Genomic DNA, 6,865 nt, shown 5'->3' on the forward strand with positions numbered 1-6,865 from the left:
CAAGACATGAGATCATGAACAGAGAGTTAGTCTCTCTGGAGAATAAGCCATTACTCCCTTACCCTTAGGACAACCAGTCAGATTTGGGGCACCATGCCCTTTCATAGCAAGTGTGTGTGTGTGTGTGTATGTGCGTGCACACACACATCTGGGTTAAATGGTAATTTCAACTTACCAAAATAACCCATTCTGAAATAAGGACCAAGTAGTTTAACACATGTAAGAGTTAAGGACTGGATCTACCTTGTTCCATTCCCTAGCAAAGGCCTCTCCAGTAGTAGCTTTGTGTGTACTGGGGTTTCTTCTGTCTTGGGGCCTTCTGTTTAAATGTCTAACACTTTTTTTCAGTGATCTTTCTCAATAAACAAATAAATTTGCCTTAAAAATTGATTTGAGAGTGACTTTCATGCTTTCCTGGGAACATTTTGTAATACTTTTTTTGTGTGTGTGGAGGGGTCCAAGGGTTTTATTTCTCTTCATTCTGCGGTGGTGTACAAAAATGCCAGCACACAAGGGAAATAAAAGAGTTAGGGAACATAATTTATGCCTGACCGTATTTCATGGCACTTTCTCCATGATAACTTCTAGATAATCACTGTCTTGGAAGGAAGGGCTCTGAGTGCCCAGCAAGGGCCTGCAGCCTCAGGCCTCCCTACGGACACTTGACAAACCCTTTCAGACCTTTCCAGAAAACTGATGTACTCCTGGTGATTCTAAGGCTGTGTTTAGCTCGGTCAGTTCGTCTGCAAACATACTGTCCACCCCTCGGTTAGCCAGGAAGTCCACTAAGTGGTCTTGCAGGGCCCAGTGCAGGGATCCCGTGTTGAGCACACGTGTAGTTTGTATCCTTCCATGAGGACTTGCTGGTGGGCTGAAAGCTAACTTGCTGAAGGAGAAGATGCAGCTTTCCTCCTCTTCCTCCTGTCCAACCACGTCCTCTGGATGGTGACAGTGCAGCACGAGGGCCTCATTGGTACCATCTTCATAACCTCCACCACGGAGTTCGGGGTAGCCGTAAGTTCAAGCTCTCTCTGTTCTGGGGCTTTCTGTCCCTCCGGTGGCTCGTCATCAAATGTCGGAAGGAGACTGTGGTTAATATTGAATGTGACCGTGATCCCCTCTCCAGCTGATCTCGGGACTTACCTGGCTTCTCTCCCTTGCACACTCAATTCCCAATCTCTGGACATCTTGGGGAGGGATTTGTGGTCCTGGATTTTCCTCTCTTTAATTTCATCTGTCAGGAATTCAACAAACACCTTGTCTCCCTCGGTGTGGAGCCCTCCCGCACCTGCAAGGGCACAGGCTGGGCCCACTGGTGATTCCTCGGGCCGGGAGGCCTTGAAGGTGCGGGTGGCGGCGACCACGGCGGGGAGCGACGTTGGGAGGGCACAGCAACGGGGCTGTGACCCAGACACGCGAAGTGGGGTGGGAGCCCCAACGGAGACCAGAAGGACACCGTAATACCTATTTCTTAGTATCAGCATGCCAATTATGATTCTGCTCAGTGAGGCTCCCCCACTCTTCCTTGCTCTCATTGCAGGGAGGGGGTGGTGGAAACTTAGTTATCTCAAGGGGAATTTTATTAATGGAGATGAAAGCTTAGCCGGGCATCAATGGTGGTGCCTTTTTGGTGAAGGGTTTGATGAGGTGGTTAAAACATGCCAGTAAGTTAGGGAATCGTGGATGGGACAAGTTATGCTGACAGGATTTTGAAAATAATGAAATTAACCTCTTCGGAGCCAAGAGAGTAGTCACCACAAATTGTGGTATAGGAACCGGCCTTGAGAAGGTATCTGTCCTAACTTATAGGCAGATTTCTTAAGGTTGGAAGTAAGTCAAGTTACTCTGTTTACATTTCATTCCATGTACTTTATTCCTGATACACCTTTGGAATATTTACTCAAATTCTATTATTTTTCCTTATAAATTCTTAACAAAAAGATTTATTTGGCTGTAAGGTTATGCAACAGAAAGGAGAAGGAAAAAATTATTAGGGTGACAACAGAAGAAAAAGAGAATAAGATACTACCTACAGGCCAAATTGGGGTTAATTTCTCTTTATTTTCCATTCTGTTTGGTGACAGCAAAGGCTGAATTTAGTGCATTATCCTGTTTCTTTTTTTTTTTTTAAGTATTTTTAAAAGCACTGGTTTTTTTTTTAAAATCTATTGACTGCCAAATCACTGTGTCACAAGATGGGAGCCAACCTGCATGAGTTAATAGCCCTCCTGGGTCTTTAAATATTCAGTTCTTCCACAGACTATGGGATAAGAGAAAAGAGTTACTTTTGGTTCTCACAGTGAAACCTTGGCAAGTCTCCTAGCACACTGATGAATAGAACAAGAGTGGATGCAACCTCGTATTATTCCAACCAGAAAGAATATTAAGGATCACATGAAGGCACAGAAGAAAAGGAAAGAGTCAGTGATTCTGGTTGTTATGGAGGAGGAGGAGGACACAGGCATTGGCACCGAAGCCAAGTAGACGGGAGCCTGCTTGTTCTAATATGGAGGGTTCTAGGAAGTACTTCCCCACTTAAGATAGGAAAAAAAAATCTGATTTAGCCAATAAAATTCTATCATTAGGGATTCATTCTTTTGGTTCAAGGGTTTGTCCTCTTTTTGAATGTAAATACCTTTGGCACAGTTTACCATAAAACACCACCACCACCACCAACACTGGGCTAAGAACCAGGAAATGTGGGTCTTAATCCTCCATTTACTAGTCATGTGAACTTAGACAATAATAATAATAGCAATACAAAATAATAACAACAATAGCCGTGATATATCCATGTGGTGCTTTCATATCTACAAATCTCTTTTCATATGTAATGCATGGTTCAGGACCAAAGCTCTAGTTATACACCAGCTAGGTTCATCTTTAGGGCTTCTTTATAATCATACCCTTTTACTCAAGCCCTGGGAAGCCATTACATTTCCTATGGTACCATCAGAATTTTCTTTGTTTTTAGGGTTCTACCACAAAAGGAAAAAGACCCTCAGCTCTTATGAAAGTACTCTGACTGACAGAATATCAAATATAGAACAGGCTTTAATAAAAAAAAATACAAAAGAGATTTATACTGAAGCCCAGAAACAAGACACCTCCAAACAGTCCAGTGTTACTGTTAAGAAGTAACTGGCTTCTTATTTAAAGAATACTTTTGTAAATATTTTTCAAATATTTACAAAAACCTTCTTATTCCCTTGTCATATTTTCATTTATAGATGAAAATAACTTGATAACATTAATTACTTAATGGTTTAGTAGACCAGTGAATTCCAGTCTCTTTAAGTCTAAGAACCCCTTTTCAGTGTTAAAAAAAATCCCAGACCCTATATGAATATAATTTTACTATGAATATCTGATGATTGAGAAAACAAATGATGGGATACAGACTTTTATAACTCCATGGCTCTCTAGGAATTCATAGCCTACCAGGTCAAAGCACTGGTGTTGACTAGTTTCATAAATATATAGAAATGAGAACTAGGATCACTAGTTGCTTATGCCTCCCTTTTTAAAAAAATTAACAATGGTATCTGTGACATTTCATATTTTTTGGGGGGGATTTTTCCTCTTTGAATTATCTTAAACATTTATCCCAAAATGTCTACAATATGGATTTCTGTAAGAACATGGTTAGATACAAACTTTCTTCTCAATTAAATCTTGAGTCTCATGTCCATTTCCTCATATAGCACATGAATGAGGTGGTAGAGTCTAAATGTGGTGATTACAGTATCATCAGTGATGAAAATAGATTGTTCTAGAAATGCTGCAAAATGTGTTCTGGTTCATGTCTGTCTGCTGTACTCCTTCCAGATTGCTGTAAATGGCCTTGAAATGCTATGTCATAATTCAGTCCCATCTCAGGCTTTCTGAAGACTTGTTTTTCCTTCCACTGCATTTAATTGCTTTTTGATCTTTTGTCATCTGCCCCCATAATGTTTGCCAATGCATTTGTGCTTTATACTGGTGTCACCCTAGGTCGCTATATTTCTCCACTTGGCAAGGAAATGATGTTTTGCTTAAATGAGGATGATTCTGGGTTCTTTCGGTCCCCTTGCTGTTTTATATTGGTTACACTTCTGTTATCTATTCTGATGCCTCATCATGGCATGGAGGTGACCTGGGGTTCTCAAAGGCTATGCCAGATGAACACAAGCTCTTGTAAGTTTTACCCTATTGGAAGGGCTTCAAATATGGTTTCAACAACAGACAGCATGTACTCAAGTATGTAATAAACCTACCCGAGTATGAAGAGGCTTACCTGCCAGCAGGTTGGCTACTTCATGTAGAAAACCATGAAACAAAACAAAAATACAAACCAGTTTTTAGTCCTCTATAGTCCACCTCCACTTCTTCAGTGATGGCAGAAAAAAGAGGCAGAGAGTGCTAAGAATCACTGGTTCTAGACCATCTATATATTTTACCTTGGCTGTTGTTATTCTAAATGTGGAATCTCTGTCTAATAACCAATGAGTGGGTATATTAATGGAGGAACTGAATTACATAATTCTTTACAGTCTTATTGGAAACAACTGGAAGACAGAAGGAATTAATTTATTTTTTTTAAATTATTAGTTTATTTATTTTTAGTTTTCAACATTCACTTCCATGAGTTTTAAATTATGGCATGCAATATGATATGGCTCTACACATACATTCCTATTAAACACATTTTCACATCATGTTGCATAGAAGAATTATAATGAATAAGAAAGAAAAAACAAAATAAAACAAAAAAAAGGTAATAGTCTGCTTCCCTCTACATTCTGATTTCATAGTTCTTTCTCTGGATGTGGATGGCATTTATCATCATGAGTCCTTTGGAATTGTTTTAGGTCTATCAAAATCAGTCATTGCACAGTGTGACTGTTTCTTGTGAACAATGTTCTGGTTCTTCTTGCTTCACTCAGCATCAGTTCATATAGTCTTTCCAGGATTTTCTATGTCGGCCTGTTCATCATTTCTTATAGCACAATAGTATTCCTTTACATTCATAGACCACAACTTGTTCAGTCATTCCCCAATTGATGGACATTCCCTCAATTTCCAGTTCTTGGCCACCACAAAAAGGGTACTATAAATATTTTTGTACACATGGATCCTTTTCCTATTTTTATGGTTTCTTTGGGATGCAGCCTTAGAAGCAGTATTGCTGGGTCAAAGGGTATATACATTTTTATAGCTCTTTGGGGTGCGCATTTTGGGTGTAGTTCCAAATTGTGCTCCAGAATGGTTGGGTCAGCTCACAGCTCCACCAACAATGGATCAGCGTTCCAACTTTCCCACATCCTCTCCAACATTTATCATTTTCCTGTTTTATCATGTTAGCCAATATGATAGGTATGATGTGGTAGACAGAAGGAATTTAAATAGGAGGATGGTTCTCAGTATGGTAAAGAAAGGAGCTGATGGAATGAGTTTTATTAAGTGCATAAGAGGAACAAGAAAGACATTTGGTAATATAGTATTGCAGTGTTTATGGTAAGTATTGCAAAAAGGCAACTGTGGCAATAATTGCAGCTTGTGCACCAGCATTTGCTTCAGAAAATGAAAAGGTAGAGAAATTTCATGGAGAACCTGATGAGGCCCTCAATTATCAACATAACTTTGATACTTAGTGACTTCAATGCAAAGATGGAAATAAGGAAAGAATAGTGAGAAAAATAATGGAAAACAAGGGTCAGGAAAGATGAATGAGAGAAGCCAAAACATTACACAGAAGCTTCAAACATTTACATCATGAATACTTTTTTTAAGGAAAAAATTTGGTAGGGGCTGGATATAATGAGCACAGAAGAACATTACAAACATGAAATATATTTTAAGAGATAAGAAAAAGAGTAATTATTTCTATGGTAGTGTTCCCAATGCAAATGTGTCTGTAAATTAAGACCATTGATTTCTTAGATCAAAGATCAGAATTGATATGAATTTAGAAGAATAATGAGGAAAAAAAGATATGGCATATAACTGAAAAAACTCAGTTCTGACCTTTTTAAATAAATTATTGATGACAGAAATGGGTAACGGATAGTAGAAAAGACATTAACCATGATTACAAAAATTTTTGTACAACAAAACCAAAAAAGTCTAAAAGGAGTCTTAGTCAACAAACCTTTGATCTTCTTGCCAGGTAGAGAAAGATATCAAACAAAGGTAATTTAAAATATAAACTCATTTGTAAAATCCTATAAAGAAGGATGATAGAATATTATGAGTACTACTTATTATCTTATAAAGTAGAGAGAAGTAAAGGATAAAACCAGTTTAATGAAAGGTTATTGAAGACCCCCAACTAATCAATCTTATCCTGAAGACATTTGAGGATGAAAATGGATGAAAGAAAATAAAGAGAAGAAAACTAGAAAAAATCTGCAAAATTTTTTTTTTTAATAAATAACATCATCAAGGGAAGTGGAGCTGCCTATAAGGCAGGAGTTCTAAACCTGGGATCTAATATGAACATAATTTAAGAAAATATTTTGACGACTGTATTTTATTCTGAGAAAGAGTCCACAAGCTTCAAAAAAAGGATACATGACATACAAAAGGTTAACGAATTCTTGCTAGTGAGAAAGTAGAAATGGCACTAAAGAAAAAAAGATGAGGATAACAGTCAGATTGAATCAATTATATGAGGAAGATATCCACATTAGAAATGACCCAATTTAAGTTTTTTTAAGGGATTAATTCATAAGGTGTATGAAGGAGGGGAAAATAAAGAGGCATGGAAAAATCACACACTTTAATATCACCTAGGAGACTGAGAAAATAATAACACTTATTGACCTATCTGACTACCCATCTATATAAAATCTTTCATGAGATCAATTTATACACCCACCCATGG

The 6,865-nt window shown here is 38.1% G+C and overlaps 1 pseudogene; it reads right to left on the bottom strand.

Annotated features, from left to right (window-relative positions):
- Positions 1 to 615: 615 nt before the first annotated feature.
- On the bottom strand, positions 616 to 5,203 carry LOC138146101 (complement component 1 Q subcomponent-binding protein, mitochondrial pseudogene; annotated as a pseudogene).
- Positions 5,204 to 6,865: the final 1,662 nt, after the last annotated feature.

The sequence above is a fragment of the Petaurus breviceps genome, unplaced genomic scaffold (genome assembly GCF_028583685.1).
Source record: "Petaurus breviceps papuanus isolate PSGF00001 unplaced genomic scaffold, PetGlider_PUasm1.0 90752, whole genome shotgun sequence".
Taxonomy (NCBI): domain Eukaryota; kingdom Metazoa; phylum Chordata; class Mammalia; order Diprotodontia; family Petauridae; genus Petaurus; species Petaurus breviceps.